General features: G+C 39.2%; 1 long non-coding RNA gene across 2 annotated transcripts in view; it reads left to right on the top strand.

Annotated features, from left to right (window-relative positions):
• LOC147873254 (uncharacterized) overlaps positions 1–16,869 on the top strand; it is an 81,686-nt gene that overhangs the window by 50,852 nt on the left and 13,965 nt on the right. Inside the window, exon 3 of one of the 2 annotated variants that reach the window (XR_015535951.1) lies at positions 1,932–2,074. The exons of the other annotated variant lie outside the window; for it this stretch is intronic. This is a non-coding gene — a long non-coding RNA (uncharacterized LOC147873254). The remainder of the gene's footprint in view (positions 1–1,931; positions 2,075–16,869) is intronic. 2 annotated transcript variants of the gene reach the window in all.

Genomic DNA, 16,869 nt, shown 5'->3' with positions numbered 1-16,869 from the left:
TTTGCCAGTACCCAATGAATTCCTTCCTAAATTTATCTGTTTTAAGTGATTTTTTTATTTATATTCTCAAAATATTTGTACTTTGTCTTTTGTAATATAATTTTTTAAACACATTGCATGTTTGTGGCTTCTTCCTTTCACCCTTTGAAAGACTCAACCTTCCTGTGTTCGACAGACATTTTTTGTGGCCGATTATGTAAATTGTTAGTTGAATGAAAAAAACTATGACGTGATTTCGTGGCTTGTGGAAATAATGACATGGCCATAACTGAATGTAATGAAGTATAGGCGGTCCTCAGAGCGTGAGAAAAACTTTATATGAATACCATTTTAGTTTTGTGGTCAGTCAGAAAATATATTCTCCGTGTTTATTATTTTAGAATTAGATTAAACGAATATCAAGAATGTATTTCATGAAACAAATTTCATTCACTCCTTTATTTATCCTGGTTTTAATACTCCGGTGTGTTTCCACCCCGTTCACTCTGCCACTTGCCTTATCTTTCTTTTCTTACGCAGCTATAGAGTATTTAATTAAGATTTGCACTGAAAGTAATTGAATTTTCAAGTCGTTTCGACTGAAGTAAACTGCTAGACTTGCGGCACATTTTGGTTGCACGCAGAAATCGTTTCTTCCATTCTGCATCTCAGTGAAGAAGACAGGAAAAGTACCGGCTGGTCCCTAAACGAATAATTATGTACACTTTTCCCGGAAACCGAGACATTTCACCAACTAAATATGTCCAATAGTAACAAAGGTTTTATTTATCATCGTAAGAAGAGTTTTCTGTTGCCACATAACAAATACATGAGCCTCACTACATATTTTGGTCAAATGTGATCATCCTCAGGCGATAAAAAATGTATAGTTTTAATACTGGCTGACTGAAACGCAGATATGTATCAGATTCTATATCAAATTGATTTATTTTTGTATAATTATATACTGAGGTTCTAAATCAGGGGATATTCCCTATACGTAAGCTGTAAGAATTACAATACACAGTCTTCGTTAAAATTAATTTATTAATTGTTGTTTAAGATACATATAAATATACTTATTTTATGAAGTCTGTAATACCAACATGGCGGACGCATGAACTTGTGAGGTGGGAGTGTTATGACTTCCTGAACCGATGTTTCGTGACTTTTGTTGAAATCTGTACAACGTTTGTTGCAGCAATTCTTTGTAAAATGTAAAACAACATGGCGACTGCGTGAATCAGTAAGAAATTCGACTCGACCGAGATTCAATATCGTGACCACCTGCTTACTAGTCCGTTACGCTACCACACACATGCCTCATTTAAGGTTGCATTGGTATGTAATTGTACCGCTTAAAAAAGAGATTGAGATCACGTGAATTGTAAAGTTAGAAATTAAAGTTGTTTAAGTAGGTGATATTTCAGTTTCTCACGGCGATATCCCGGAAGACGGTCATTTTCTAGTTTAAGCCGGATAATAGATGCTGTATTTTTTGTCCTCTAATTAAGAGACATTTCGACAAAAAACATTGGTTATCCTATATGGAAATAAACAGTTTTTGTGATAAATAATTATATAATTTATTTCATCATTACTTTTTTAAATCGAAATGAAAGTACAGAATTTATGAAATCTTTTTTGAGAAGTAAATTTTACATTAAAACAACTTCACGGCGACTAAAGCCAGACTCCTGCTAACACGAAATAAACCCCCTGTACCAGACTCCACGCTCTCTCCAAACGCTTGCTACACCACAGGCGTACTCCACCTTTGCGTCTTTTACATTTTTTGCTATCAAAGTCGCCACCGTCAGAAGTTGATCTTAAGTTCTTCCGCATCGAACGAACTGCGCAATCCTAGTCAACCGTGACGAACATTGGCTATTATATTAGGAGTAGACGGACTTCCACTTTCCATTTGTAACTCTGAAACCTTGTTCTTACAGAGCTCTCACTGGTACTTCAACACACAACGCACACACGACTCGATTCTTGGAACACTTCGATGCAACGCCCTTCGCGTCTCGGCCTTTCTATCGCAATTGGAAGACGGGGGCAAGCTACACCATTAAATGGACTTGCATTAGGGGTAGGTAGGGTCTTCGGGGGAACACCCGAGCGAGGTGTGTGTGGGTGGGTCGGTCGATATAGGTGAGAGCTAAGAGGGTAGTGAATTCCTGATGTGAGTTCCGTGGGGTTAGCAAAAGCACTTGAAGCGAGATGCGAGTGGTTTCGTAAGCATAAAAATAAGCACGCACTTCTCAGCTGCCTGGTCCATGACACATGACAAAAGACACAAGTATTACAGTAATTTGCTACTGTTTGTCATGGAGCACATTAGAACTCTGAAGAATTACATCTTACAGTAATCTGTCTCTTCGAATGCGTATTCTTCAATGCGTCTTTGTAATTTTAGATGCATGAGATTTTTTGTTGATGCGTTCTAGTCAAGAAATTTAACTCTAAAGTAGCACTTTACAATATTCAAATTTGATTTTTTATATATTACAGTATTCTTTAGTTACTTTTTATTCTTCTGGTTAATTTATTGTTAGATCGGTTAGAACGCTGGCCGTGTAATCCTGGGGTCTCTTGGGTTCGATTCCCGGCGGTGCCCGAATTTATAACTTGTGTTGGGCAAGGCCGTGGTCTAGGCAACACGGAGTTTTCCTCCGGGGGCTTCCCCGGTTTCTCCGTGGCATCCCAACAATTACTCCATTCACACACAGAAGAAGGCAATGGCAAACCACTTCTGGATCATCTGCCAAGAACGTATATGTACAGGTCCCAGTCCGAGAAAAGGTTGGAAGGATCCTGTTCATATGGACCTGTCGTCAGACAGAACACTAAATAATAATAATAAAAAAATACTAAGTATGGTGACTTTAATTTAGTTATATCTTGTAGATGGGAAATATTTAAAACTATGCATGTCTTGAGCATTATCCACGAAGTAATTCAAATCAGTTAATCAGAAACATTTATGATTCTTCGCTGTTGACTGTCTTAGTCACCTAGATGTTGCAAGGTCTTAGAGATTAATATAGGTATATGAATTATTACACTAATATTTAAAAACCGATGTGTATACTTCGTATAAATATTCACAGCTTCGTATTTACATCACTATCTTCAAAACACATTTTTATGTGGGTTTCGTTGAGACAATATGTTCCAGTTTCCATCATGAGGGCGATGAGTGACTCATCTCCCTGATGACAGTAAGCTCCTTTGAAACGTCAGTAATTATATACCAGACTACAAGGCGTATCATCCCACGAGGCAGTTCCATTCACAAATAAATATATTTACTCGTTAGGAAGACGTTTTTCCGCTCGTGTTTGTCTTTCGTTCCGGAGTTTGAACACAGGACATTTGGATGTACTAGTAAAAATTACAAAAACGTGGTCGGAATGTTATGTTAGCAGTACTCGTCGTATGTATTAACTGTAACGTATACAGATATTACTTCCTAACCGTGGCATTGATTTGGAAATAATTATAAAAATCAATTACAGTTTTGATTTGTCGTGTCCGATGCCCAGGCAGCCATCTGTGTAACTGTTCCCATCACTAATACTAATGTTGCCATGAGATATTTATGCCGAAGAGCTGTGGTAATTGCTACATATTTTCAGTATTTGCTGGCAAATATTTAACATTTAATCATGATAAGGTATCAGATTACTCAGAAACGATGCAGGTTATATCCATGGAAGACGAAAATTGAGGGTTTTTAACGGTAGTGAAAATGTCGATGTAGGTCTTCTGGGTTGGAACGCCGTTTGGACGTTTAGGTAGATGAAAGTGTTTCGGATGTACATTTTTTCACTACTAAAGATGGAGGAAATATATGCCTGCGAAACGTTGGTATCGACGTGTACAAGTTCATAAAGGCGTTAAAACCAAAAACATACGCAGTTTAAAGCATTATTTCCAAAATAAATTATTGTAAGGTGAAATAGGATTTTGAAATAAAATATCACATGACCTGTATTTATGAAGCATCCGCCTCATATAAGTCAAAAGTCGAAGTTAGTTAAGACAGAAGAAAAGTATCAGAATTTCAGCGCCGTATTTACGGAGGGGTTTAAATGGAATTTTCCTGTAATGTATCCAAATACAGACGAGGCGAGAAGAGAAATAATGAAAGAAGAGACGGGGGAGAAAACACGCATTTTCACTGAATTGACAACATAATTTCGAACTTTTCCTCCAGATGAGACCTAATTATTCTTGCCCAGAAGCAGGCGAGGTAGTATTCGCAGCCATTTAAAATAAATTGCGTCCTATCATGCGTAATGTTTAGTGACATTTTAAATATGACGTCTTTTGAAGGTGTCTGTCTTCTGGGTTCTTGCGCCGTGTAGTCTGGTAGAAGTTTACCGACGTTTCAGAGACTCATCGCCTTGATGATGGAGGCAGCAAGGACCTCTGAAACTTCGGTAAACTTCTACCACACTGCACATCACAATGGCCCAGAAGACAACCATCTTTAAACTCACCGCCGAGAAAACCTCAAATCCTACTTAAATGTTTATACATTCACTATAATAGTACAGTTCAAAGGCTGGTAACCACAGCGACTTCATTTATGAACTTTAAAATGTATATTTCTTTTTAATGCTGCAAGAGGCATTATTATGATGAAGACATTTAATTACCGCCATTACAAGGATCTTGAACGTTGTCATTTTCCATTAAAATATACATCATGGTATATTCTCTGAAAGGACTTCTATGTTCGCAGACTGACTTGGTTTAGACTCTCGAAGTCTTTACAAGCGCGAGCCGAAAGAGACAGAAATCGTTAAGTGCAGATTTGTCGCTAGCCGCCGGGAAAATTTGAATCTCTTCGCTTCAACACGAAGTCAGTTTGAGTTGCTATGGACAACCATTTTACCGGTGAGATTACAGGTTCTTACGACGTCAGTTGTGAAGACGGTCTTGAGGGATGTTGCATCGTTTATCTGGTAGACGTTTACCGACATTAATTTTATAAAATGTATAATTTTGACTATAGACAAAGTCTATAAGAAAGTTTTACTCATAATGCACTATCTTCAGAAAGCTTCAGACTTCTAATGTCCTCATGCTACCAAACATTTTATCATATAATGTTTTAATGATACGTGCGTCAACTTCTGCTATAAACACAGAAATGTCTTGGCTGGAGAAACATGGCGTTACTACTACCGTTTACTTTATGTGTTATATTTCCTCCGAATGTCGATGGAAAGTTCACCGGTATCCGTTTAATGGTAAGTGAGGTCCAGAATCTGTTTATAAGCTTTGTGTAGATTAGGCAGTAAAGGCTGAACTGGGGCTCGCCACGCTAGAGCCTGGAGCAGGTGGATAAGACGTGTGTTTGAGATGGATGGCTGTTCTTAATTTTGAGTAATCGAGATTGGAGTCGTCTGGAATAGAAATGAATTTTGTGCCACATTGCTAGGAAAAGCAAGATTTTAAATTGAAAGTATATGCTGCCTTTCCTATAGCCGTGCATTAGCTCCGTTTCGCCGACCTCTCTGAAAACTACGCGTTCGTAAACGTTTGGGCGTTTTCTTTTGAGACAGATATTTCAAATACCTTAATCAATCTGATTAAAATACGGGATCTTAATTGTGTTATAAAGTATTAAAAAGTGATAACATAAATTTAAAATTGTTTTAAAAAGCAAAACGTGGACTGGCTTGTTTTCTAGACTGTTTTTAATGCAGTAGAAGAAACCGGTCCTTGAATAGAGATGGCTTCGTGTTTTATCTGACAGCGTTGACGTATTAATTTCTGAGAGTTGTCTGAAGCTATCCAATACGAGTTACAGCAATAGAAACACAGGTAAATTATATATTTAACTATGACTGAGTCAACTTCTTACCGTCGTATGTGCGATATGCTGGCACTGTATTCCTTACAACATACTGCAACGTATTATTTTATATACAGTTCATGGAACGTTCATTCGTTCCTCCATACCTGCATATAACCTGGTATTGCCTCTGTGCCATATGAAACGTAATGTTTATTGGGATTAAATTTAATTTTAACGAGTGTCAGATGAATGGAGTATGTAGCACGTATGGGGAAATGATAAATGCTTGCAGACGTTTGACTGGGAATCCTGCAGGGTAGAGACAACTCGGAAGACCTAGGCGTAGGTTTGGAGGATAATATTGAAATGGATGTTAGGAACATAGGATTGTAGGATGTGATTTGGATTTGTCTGGTTTAGGATACTGACTTGTTGCTGACTGTTATGAAAGCGATCGCGAGCCTGCAGTTTCTATAAAATGTGGGTAATTTCTTTGATCACCTGAGTGTATTAGATTCGTAAGAAAGACCTTACTTTATGGAGGTAGTTAAATAGTCTGTAGTATGTTACTCGGGTACACCCCTGTGCGTTATGCTTCTTTGACATCCCTGCACGAGGCAGTGCGGTTGCATGTGCCTCAAGAGTGGGCAGACCACATCACGTGTTGCAATGTTGCTCTTATTATTGCAGCATCTTCCACGACGTGCAAGGAATTTGCACGTCTCCCCCATCATACCTCCAGCAGCACAAGAGGTGGCCGAGAGTTTGTTTTTATCGTCTGATCCAGTTTTACTTTCATGCCGAGCTCCCGGCTGCTCTAGTTGACACGTGTTTCTTCAGACACGCCGGACTAGGAACTCTTAGTAGTCTCCTCTACCAGTTTTAGAAACATGTACTCTTTGAAGTACGCAGAAATTTCAAAATGTTCTTCACGCTACGTCATTGGCAACAATATCATTCAAGGTCATTAATGGAATGATATCCGAGGTCATTGCTTCAACAGTGTGATGGACTGGTAGATAAAATTAATGTATATTGTGAGAACCTTATGGATTTCAATTAAATGGTGTATTGCATATGTACAACTTAACTTGAATCCATATTGATCCTGTGTAACTAACTAACTAACTAGATGGCTTACCGAACCGGAAGGTTCATCACCGAATTAACCAAAGCCCTCTACCAGACCCTGTCCTGGGCCAACAAAATCCATTCTCCTTCAACTCCTATCTCCCATACATCTCGCCTGACATTATCCTCCCTTCTACGTCTAGGTCTCCCCAGCGGTCTCTTCCCCTCAGGTTTCCCAATCAATACCCGGTGCACACCTCTTGTCCCATCCATGCGCGCTACATGCCCAGCCCATCTAATTCTTCTCGACTTAATCACCCTGACAATGTTGGGGGAGGGGTACAGATTTTTAACCCATATTTTTTAAGTTGATTTGAAATTCTTCTCCATCTGGCGAGTGTTTAACGAAACAGAATGGGAAGTCACTTCTGGCGAAAGTCCGAGAAGCTTCTTAAAAGTTCAGTGAGGCTAACCGTTAACTCGACCACAATTCCAGCCATTTACTTCCCGAATACAAGAAGAGCGTGGCTTCACAGCTTTTAGGAATGAGCTTGGTTCGTGGGAATGTGTTCAGGAGTCCTTTCTTGTTCAAGTGCACCTCGACGAACGAGACTGCGCACATCAACGACAGTTAAACTACTAGCGGCCTTCGCCCCTTCCTGAACGTACGCGGTGAAGCTCCTTACAGTTTTAACCATTCGCTGGGCGAGGTTCTTCATTATGTGCAGTGCAACAGCGTACCATAAGACGACGCTGACGGAACGTGAAATCAGGCAATCCTGATGCAACAAGGATGAGAAATATCGATCGATCATTTTGTTAGTTTGGCGGATGCGTTCAGATAGATCAGATTGAATACTGGGACGGTGGAAACACAAGTGTGAAAGGAGGAGAAATAAGAACAGGGAAGAGATTGGATAGTGGGCTAAACAGAAAATGAGAGTAAAATAGGACAGACTCAGAATGAAAATGAAGGAAAGGGCTTACGTTTTTCGGCTACAAGAAAAGATACGTGTGTGTGTGTGTGACGTTGATTTACCGGACGCATGGGAGACCAATGTGAAGAAGTTTCCTTGAAAATGATGAAGAAGAGTGTCTCTCATCGGCAGGAGATCTCAGTGGTAGCAGAAGACTAATATTGTGCAGAGTGAGCCATATAAAATGAAACATAAGAGTTACGACAAAAGTTTACAAAAATGGAATCAGAAGCAGGTCCTTCCCAATAGTCGCTTCCAACTCCCTTGACACACGGGCCAATATCGCTTGGTTGCTAGGCCTCTGCTGACGTCATTTGCGCAAAAGCAGAGCAGATGCGAACGTGAGCTGAACGTGTGTTCATCGTCGCATCGAAATCGTTTAATGCATTTGAAATCGCGTGTCATGACTTGAAAGGATAAAGAAGGAAACGGTCGTGACATATTCTCTGAGTATTTGCCAGGAGGAAGTTTGTGAAAACTCTACTAAGACAGTAAGTCCCCTGTCAGATTCGAACCATGGTTCTCCAGAATACGAGGTAGTGATACCAACCACTCCACACTCAACTTTCGATGTTGAATGTAGTAAACGGAACGCGTTTATTTTGTAACGATTACGAATACGACCAACAGCAGTTCATAAGCTGAGAAATGCTGTAACAAATGACGCAATCATGTCGGGTTTTGCGACGCTGGAAAGTACATAAAGGAAAGAAAAGGAGCGAGATGGACTCGGCGTAGCGCAATGTTATCACTGCGAGTCGCGCTTGGTACCTGCCACGAGCGGGTACAGATTCAAGCTTTATGGCGGTCAGCTATTGATTTGTTCCGAACCAAGGCACCATGTTTTCATTTCATTCAGTGTCAGAAATGTGACTTGACTTCATATATCTTCTACACTTTTCTATCGCAGTTTTCAAAGAATCCGTTAAAATCAAGCCTGTGTAACTTCTAGTAATTTTCTACTCTTATACCGAGGAGTTGTTCGCCCTCTACCAAATACGTAGCTGGAGGACTACCCTTTGTTGGCTGTTCGCGACTGGTTTTTAAGTCTGCTCGAAACTAACATCTATATGTGGATGCTGTTTTCTACAGGAACGCCGGGAATTTCCAGTAACTGTAAAGACAGTTCAAAATTGCATGCAAGTGAATGAACGTGTACAATGTAAACTGCATTATTATTATTCTCTTAGGTATGTTGTGTGTGTTGTACTTATAAAATAAAATATGATAACAGGTAGACAGATACGGAGATGAAGAGTTATTCTGACGAGATAAGATCTCCTGCGAGATGCTGTTGTATTTTTCGAGTTGGGTGTACACAGAATCATATATGTAAATTACGAAACTATTTAAAATCTACATATAATTTTCACAAAGAAGATTCCATTTTAGTTTTCGTCTCTCAAGTAAAAATTCTTAAATTTTAAGTTACGAAGTTTATTCTGTCGTACAGGAAAATAATCTGCCAAACCATTTTACGCCGTGCAGTTATGCACGAACAGAAATTTTCGAATACCTCTTTCCACATCGAGCTCGTTTACTGAAACGTACGTATCCGACACTTTTTTGTGATTGTATACACATGCAAGTTATAGGCCTAATCTTTATTTCCAAGATGAACAGTGGCAATTTTTTCTTTATTACTCCTAGAATTTTTGGTTAATAAGTATCGCCGTATAATATAACCAAGATAGAATTTAACAAACCTGGTCATAATCCTCGTCTGCCATGTTGCATATCTGTGTGTTCCATTTTAGTGGTTTGGGAATTACAGCTGAAGCACAGTCTGCAATTAACAGTGCACTCAGATGATACGCTATCTGGCAAACATGCATGTTCCGGACCCAGTAGTGAGGCGTGGGTCTTGGTTGTCTTTGCCATGTGACCCAACAACAGCTGTATCAACCTTACACAAGAATATTGGAGTTGGCAGTGACTGCCTTTTGCTGCTTGATGCTTGCTGCTTTCCTTCTAGAAAATACTAAAGAACGGACTGAAATAAAAAGAAAGTAGAGGAAAGTCTTTGAAGACTTAAAGATTTCAGAGTCACGTGCTGGATTCCCAGGAGGATTGCGAAGTCTCCTTGGTGGCTGTAGTTGGCAGTGGTGGAAACACCAATGGTTGTAGCGTCTTGGTGAGAGAAGAGAGCAGAAGTTAGCAAAACCTCTACCACACGTCCACACACATCTACAAGGAAAACGTCTGTTTGTTGTTTTCTTTTATTTTTATTTTTTTAGAGCCTGAGGGGAGGAGACTAGGATTTGGGAAAAGATTTGAGACGTCAAAAGGATTGAACAAATCGTTAAAGCATTACTCCCCACTAACACAGTATCAAACTTTCAAGGGGTGTCAAAGATGCACTTTCAAGTTACTGTAGAATTGATAAATGTGAAAGGCAATCAATAGTTCTAAATATCCACATATTATTAAAATCAGGGAAATATACTAACTAACTAACTAACTAGATGGCTTACCGAAACCGAAGGTTCATCACCGAATTAACCAAAGCCCTCCACCGGACCCTGTCCTGAGCCAACAAAATCCAGTCTCCTTCGACTCCTATCTCCCATAGATCCCGCATGACATTATCCTCCCTTCTACGTCTAGGTCTCCCCAGAGGTCTCTTCCCCTCAGGTTTTCCAACCAGTACCCAGTGCACACCTCTTGTCCCATCCATGCGCGCTACATGCCCCGCCCATCTCATTCTTGTAAAAACAACACAATTTAGAATTCCACCGCCTTAGATATATGGCAACATGTGATTTGTTATTCGGATACCTAGTACCAGAATTGCATGAACGTTGAAACAGAAATTTTATGATAGAAGTATGCATATACGTATTTATATTACGGACACCCGGGCACGTGACTGTCGTACATCTGTGCGATGATCAGAGTAGGTGATATCCGGAATCGGGCTCCGTCGACAATTTCCCCCACGAATTGTAAGGGACTGCTAGTTAATAAGGACGAATACGGTGTGTCCTCTTTCTCAAAATGGGAGTGACTGGTCTTACAACTGCATGCGCGCGATATTAAAATAATTACTTAACGTTCAACGAGCAGACTTTTTGTAGTAATCAAATTCTATTTTACAACACTGTCAAATGTTCTCTTACGCGAGTTGTTTTTAAGTTATCGCATTTATTTTTCTGACGAAGCATGCGACTTTGATGTCAGATGCTACGGCGCACTTGGAAATTGTAATTTCACCCGAATTACTGAAGCGTAGAACGAATCAGAAAGCCAAGAAGCGATATCAGTAACTTTCACTGTCACTTCTCTCTTCTTTACACCAGCTATACCATAACTTTGTACCCTGTCTTTATTAAAACTAAGGGTTTTACTGGAATGTGTTTAACTCTTTATTTTAATTTAATTTAAACGATATAAAACACCCGAGAATAAATAGACGCTTGTGAGTACTTTTGATAATAATTCTAATTCTTCAGGTGTCCTGTCCCTTCTCATAAAAAATTTTGAAAGTGTACTTTTTGGGGTGGGGGGCTTTTTTTTATTAGGTTTTCGTGGTCCGAAAATAGGTTAATTGCAACGAATCTACCTGCACAGACACAGAAGAACGCGGAAATCAGTCCATCTATCAGTAACATGAGTGGGATTCGAACCATCGGTTCTGGTGTTCGATGAGTCCTAAAAGTATGTTTGTTTGTCTAGATGGCTCATCAGTGAAAATGCTAAAAGCTTGTCTACATTTTTTTGCTTGATAACTGTTTGATGTTTCAAGCCATGAGAACAGTCTTAGTAACGTTTGTATGTTAGTTAAGAAGTGTTACAGAATACTAGCCTCCGCAAACGCTGAAAATATTAATACTTTTGTCTGCATTTATATATGTGTTTTATGTTGTATTTAAACTGTAGTGAATCCATAAACAGTGGCAGTGCAGTTATTCGAAAATTATTAAACTGTCTCATCACGTTGATTAAAATAAAACTTAAAGAAGATTTCTGTCTTCTGGGTTATTGCGCTGTGTAGTCTGGTCGATGTTAACCAACGTTTCGGAGGTCATACTGCCTCCGTCATCGCCCTGATGACGGAGGCAGTATGACCTCCGAAACGTTGGTTAACATCGACCAGACTACACAGCGCAACAACCCAGAAGACAGAAATCTTCATCGCCCTGATGACGGAGGCAGTATGACCTCAGTAACGTTGGTAAACATCTACCAGACTACACAGCGCAACAACCCAGAAGACAGAAATCTTCATAGCGTAGATAACTTAGAAAGAATCGCCCTGATGACGGAGGCAGTATGACCTCAGAAACGTTGGTAAACATCGACCAGACTACACAGCGCAACAACCCAGAAGACAGAAATCTTCATCGCCCTGATGACGGAGGCAGTATGACCTCAGTAACGTTGGTAAACATCTACCAGACTACACAGCGCAACAACCCAGAAGACAGAAATCTTCATAGCGTAGATAACTTAGAAAGAATCGCCCTGATGACGGAGGCAGTATGACCTCAGAAACGTTGGTAAACATCGACCAGACTACACAGCGCAACAACCCAGAAGACAGAAATCTTCATCGCCCTGATGACGGAGGCAGTATGACCTCAGTAACGTTGGTAAACATCTACCAGACTACACAGCGCAACAACCCAGAAGACAGAAATCTTCATAGCGTAGATAACTTAGAAAGAATCGCCCTGATGACGGAGGCAGTATGACCTCAGAAACGTTGGTAAACATCTACCAGACTACACAGCGCAACAACCCAGAAGACAGAAATCTTCATAGCGTAGATAACTTAGAAAGAATCGCCCTGATGACGGAGGCAGTATGACCTCTGAAACGTCGGTAAACTTCTACCAGACTACTCAGCGCAACAACCCAGAAGACAGAAATCTTCATAGCGTAGATAACTTAGAAAGAATCGCCCTGATGACGGAGGCAGTATGACCTCTGAAACGTTGGTTAACATCGACCAGACTACACAGCGCAACAACCCAGAAGACAGAAATCTTCAGACTCATCGTCCTGATGACGGAGGCAGTATGACCTCTGAAACGTTGGTTAACATCGACCAGACTACACAGCGCAACAACCCAGAAGACAGAAATCTTCAGACTCATCGCCCTGATGACGGAGGCAGTATGACCCCTGAAACGTTGGTAAACATCGACCAGACTACACAGCGCAACAACCCAGAAGACAGAAATCTTCATATTCACCGTTGTGAGAACCTCAAGTCTTACAAAACTTAAAGAGTTGTGAGCAAAATATCGTGAGACGTTCAACAGCTCGACATTGTTGAAGGACGACGCAACTTCTTCTACACTAATGAGTGGCGTGCACTCTAACCAGCAACTACAAGGCGAAACTGCAGTCGAAATTGTAGTCACAAAATTTCTCTCAAGAGGAAATTCTTCTTGTTATATCAGTTTGTTCTGATATTATACGTAGGTGTCCCAAATGTGAGGTGCTCAGCTACCAGACGAACCGGCTTAACCAAACTGCGGCAAGTTGTCGCCGTCAAACAGATTTGTAGAATTGGCTGCATAAGAGTTATTGATTATTGAATCAGGTGGTACATATAGTTACCATTTGGCATCAAACGTTAAACGTTGTTTGGACAAACTCTGTGTTTCATAGGGTTTAAGTATCTGTCTCTCGTCATAAAATTGTGATACAGATTTTCCAAAACTTAGTGAAGTGTATTTGTTTCTGATTAGGCCTTCTTTTGAAAGATTTTCGTCTTCAGACGAGGATTCATACGACAAACGTACTGCAATGAATAAAGAATATTATTCATTATATTTCTTCTAAACTATTTCTCACTACTCGGTTTTTTATTTATTTATTTATTTTTTACAATTGATGGTTAGTCTCCTTAACTTTACTTGTAATGCATTCCGTTGTTAAAATCTGTATTCATTTAGACACTGAATACAATTTAGGACATCTGTGTGGTATTAAGATTAAACTCTACGATGATGCATGCTACAGTGTTATTTTATCATCATCATAGCAACAACAGTTGGGAAAAAATATAAAACGCAGTGAAAATGGAAGGAAAATTGAAGAAAACAGAAATGAAGTGGATAAAACTCACGCGATTAAAAAGAAATTGAAGGATGTCTGTTCTAGAAGTTTTATGTTTCGCCTCTTAGAACTTATCAGGGTACAGCTGTACTAAAAATTGAGGGGATAGCGGAAGGGGAAGGGGGGGGGTCTGCTGCATGTTTGTATTGTTGCATGTAACCCGCAGTCTGACAGGAAATAGATAGAAATTTCAAAAAGAGAAAATTACTTTCGTCTGCTAGCAAATGGGACATAATATACAAACGTAAGGGGTTGTTAAATATTACCTTAATACGGCCTCAGATTTGAATAGGATATCCGACACAGACTGTTTCCAATGAAGTCAGTGAATTGCAGAATTTCTTCGACACTCGAGTATAATAAAAGTCGAGTCTGAAAGACTGAACCTGTCGCATTGTCCATTTTTTAAATTTATCGGCATTAAATATCGATCGAAACACCCTTTCACGATGTCCCAAACTATGAGGATTTATGCATTTTCTGCCATTGTCTGGTTTCTTGACTAAACTATTATTCTGGATTATGTAATTCTTGGAATTTGTCTATCGTCATGTATTCAAAAGAACGCACCATCGTCAAAACCCTTTAAAATTGATTTAAATTATTGTTGTCTTTTTTCTTGCTGCCTCTGAAACGTCTGTAAAAATAACAATACAGAAAACAACCATGTTACAAGACAAAGTAGATATTTTAAAAATGTTTTGTGCCCAATGACTATTTTCCCACAACTACACAGAAGTTACAAACTACATCCTTCAATTCAGCGGTGGTTGAAGTCAGAGTAAAATTCAATTTTCGTGGTTTTCCGCTGAGGTAGTGCTTATCTAAACATTCTATGTATGTGTATTGACCTAGATGTGTGTCTTGAGATTTAGATAAATTGTGGGTCGGTGTATTGTTTGTTGGTTGCTACTGCTGTCTGCAATATTCCTGAAATAATGTATACCGTTTTCCCCTCTCTTTTTCTCATATTATAATTTTTTTTCTGCAGTAATGCAAAAAAAAAAATTACTGAAGCCAGAATCCAGTCTTATGTGTGTGTTGCAACATCCACAGTTGTGGAATGTAATTGCCAGTTCGTGTAACGTTAAGAAAAGTACGCCCCACTTTTCTCCCGCCGGCGCTAAATTTCTGGGTCGTGTTAATGTTATCTAACTGTGGGCCGCGGACTGCCATCGGTTCGCGAGTTGTTTCTCACCCGTCCAAAAATATAAACGATAATATTTATAACAGAAGAACTTATGTAATATCCAACTTTGTACTAAATATAAGTGATGGAAAAGTATGCAGCGAAGAAATTTGTACGTTTTATTTCACAGAACAGATTGGACTTCAAGTATGTGCTTAAAAACAAGTTGTGTATGAAATATATCTGTTAAATTTAACCGACTTCCTAACTTCCAGGTTATCAATTAGTTCAACGCATTGAATTTTTGTAGTAGTGTGTTAAAATGATGCGTAACAACTATTGGTCGTACTTTGACATATTACTCTATTTCTTTATGGACACGTTACTTAATTTTATTAGTTGTCAAATTATCAACTTAAAAATTAAACGCTTAATTTAGGGAGTAACTGTTTTATTTGTACAGAACAATATAAAATTAAAATTAAGTACGCGGACCGCACAAAATACATTATGTTGACCGCGGATTACGAAACACTATCGTACTTTATCCTTAATAATTAATAGTTTCGAAGTTAATTTTTAATTTTAATGTGCTAGAGGGCATAATACATGTAGATTTAAGAATGGGGAAATCGCTCACATGATAATTTATTATTTGCTATATATATATATATATATATATATATATATATTATTCTGTCTGCAGGCTATATAATTTTGCGTTTAATATAGAATTAACAGAAGAGAATTAAATTTACATTCTGAAATCACAAAATAACATCACTGCATAGAGCTGAAATATAAGTTACAAACCCGGTGGGTGGGGACCCGTTTAGTGTCGTGCTGTGCCCTGATACGGCGGGCGGGAGCAGAAGAGAGAGCTTGTGTTCGTGTCTCCAAACGTCAGGGTGGGGTACAGGTCGACCCCACGCAAGGTCACCTCGCTTTAACCATATTCAGGTCGACCCTACCCGTACCAAGCTATTCCTTAGTCGTTTTTTCGTGGCCTGAAAGCCTCCTCTTTGCCGGATATGTTGCCAAATGGATTAGATATCTGGTGTTGACATGACAAATTATCTAGAAATCGCTTCATCCAGGGACCAATGAAATTATTATTTTTGTTTTATGTGTGAAAAGAACCCTGGTAAGTTAAAACAATGCTTAGGCTCCGATCTGGAAGGACGCGGTTTGATTCATGGTATGGGCAGAAATTTCTATAGCCACTTTTCGACTATTCCAGTATGAATAGAGTTACTATCCAATTTTATATCTATATAAGTGGGTGTGTGTGTGCGCGCGTGCGCGCGTCTTATACTTTAAAATTTAACATTTCAATTTTATTGAATGACATATACAGTAAAACCTCTCTAAGTTGGACACTTGTGGTTCCACGAAAATGTGTCCAACTTACAGAGGTGTCCAAGATAGAGGGAAAGAGAAATATCAGATTGTGGTCTAATGACAATATAGTCTATTTACTTACATACACTAACTGCTGTAGGCTTACTTAAATTAAGAATTAATGACAATAGTACGTATTAATAATAATCCTTTGAAGCCCACTCCCATGCATTGCACATTACACCCCAGCCTCAATAACATTTTCTAAAGTTAATTCCACTAATTTTCGCTTCCCCATCGCAAAAACAAAAATTCCATTTCTGTTAACAGTCTGAACTCAAATGCAAGCACAGTACTGATGGAGTTAAAACTGTGTCTTCTGCGATACTGTAGTCCAGTTAAGGGTTCAGCAAAAGAATGGTTAAACACTTGCAATGCATTCCAATGCTGGGTTCAATGTCCATAAGACAATCCTCTAGAGAGGA

Source organism: Zootermopsis nevadensis, unplaced genomic scaffold (assembly GCF_977971745.1).
Source record: "Zootermopsis nevadensis isolate Lab colony 2312 unplaced genomic scaffold, Znev_1.0 Znev_ptg000020l, whole genome shotgun sequence".
In the NCBI taxonomy this organism is placed as follows: domain Eukaryota; kingdom Metazoa; phylum Arthropoda; class Insecta; order Blattodea; family Termopsidae; genus Zootermopsis; species Zootermopsis nevadensis.
This window is presented reverse-complemented; position numbering and strand designations above follow the sequence as displayed.